This window comes from Pogoniulus pusillus, chromosome 8 (genome assembly GCF_015220805.1).
Source record: "Pogoniulus pusillus isolate bPogPus1 chromosome 8, bPogPus1.pri, whole genome shotgun sequence".
In the NCBI taxonomy this organism is placed as follows: domain Eukaryota; kingdom Metazoa; phylum Chordata; class Aves; order Piciformes; family Lybiidae; genus Pogoniulus; species Pogoniulus pusillus.
The window spans coordinates 19,453,671-19,455,178 of record NC_087271.1 but is presented as its reverse complement, the minus strand read 5'-3'; positions in this window follow the sequence as shown (position 1 = coordinate 19,455,178).

Genomic DNA, 1,508 nt, shown 5'->3' with positions numbered 1-1,508 from the left:
CAGGAACAATGTGGAAGTTAATAATTCAGCTGATGGTTTGCTGGCCCACGCTGTGCTTGCCTGCTGGCCACCAGGTTTATTTGGTTGCTCGGTCTCAGGTGAAGATCTCTTCTGCACAAGGTCATGCTGCACCCTCTCTGCTCTTAAAGCTCTGGTTCCATGCTTCTGCTGTGGTCCAGCAGAAGGTTTCTGCTTCCCCAGTAAAAGAATGCTCTTCTCCCAAGGAACAAGTGGCAAGACAAGCAGAAGTGTCCTTAGGTCTCCCCAGGGGAGGCTGAGGTTGGGCATGAGGAACAAGAAGCGCCCAGGGCAGTGGTGGAGTCCCCATCCCTGCAGGGGTTCCAAAGCCATGGAGATGTGGTGCTGAGGGCCATGGTTTAGTGGTGACTTAGCAGTGGTGGAGTCCCCATCTCTGGAGGCATTTAAAAGCTGTGCAGATGTGGTGCTGAGGGACATGGTTTGGTGGTGAGCTTAGGGCTAATGTTTGGGCTCAATGATCTTTAAGGTCTTTTCCAACCTCAGTGATTCTGATTCTCTATCACCTCAGTGATTCTATGATTCTCTATCACTTCAGTGATTCTATGATTCTCTATCACCTCAGTGATTCTATGATTCTCTATCACTTCAGTGATTCTATGATTCTCTATCACCTCAGTGATTCTATGATTCTCTATCACTTCAGTGATTCTATGATTCTCTATCACCTCAGTGATTCTATGATTCTCTATCACTTCAGTGATTCTATGATTCTCTATCACCTCAGTGATTCTATGATTCTCTATCACCTCAGTGATTCTGATTCTCTATCACCTCAGTGATACTATGATTCTCTATCACCTCAGTGATTCTGATTCTCTATCACCTCAGTGATTCTATGATTCTCTATCACCTCAGTGATTCTGATTCTCTATCACCTCAGTGATTCTATGATTCTCTATCACCCCAGTGATTCTATGATTCACTATCACGTTGCTGTGTTGGTGCAAATTCTTCTTCCATATCAGCCCTTAGTGATGGCTTTGAAACCCTCCATGGAATCACAGAATCTTCAGATGTTTTTGGTTAGGAGGGACCTTTAAGACCAAAGAGTCCAACCCTTAACCCAGCCCTGCCAGGACACCACTAAATCACATCCCTCAGCTCCACATCTACACAGCTTTGAAACCCCTGCGTGGACAGGGACTCCACCACTGCCCTGGGCAACCTGAGCCAGGCCTTAACAACTCTTCAGGGGAAGAAGTTGTTCCTCATGCCCAAGCTGTGTTGTGCAGCATCTCCACAAGCAGCTCTGCAGCCCTCATCCGCAGACGCTGCACACCCACATTGGCAGTGGAGGACACAGACACTGTAAATTCTTGCCATGCCCAGGGGCTTTCTGCTGCATGGGGACATGGTGACAGAGCTGGCAGGCAGATGGCTGGGCAGACCTGTCACCAGGGTCACCAGCATCCACAGGCAACCTTCTATGACAGAAGCCAGTGTCCCCCTCCAGCAGTGATCTTGGGTAG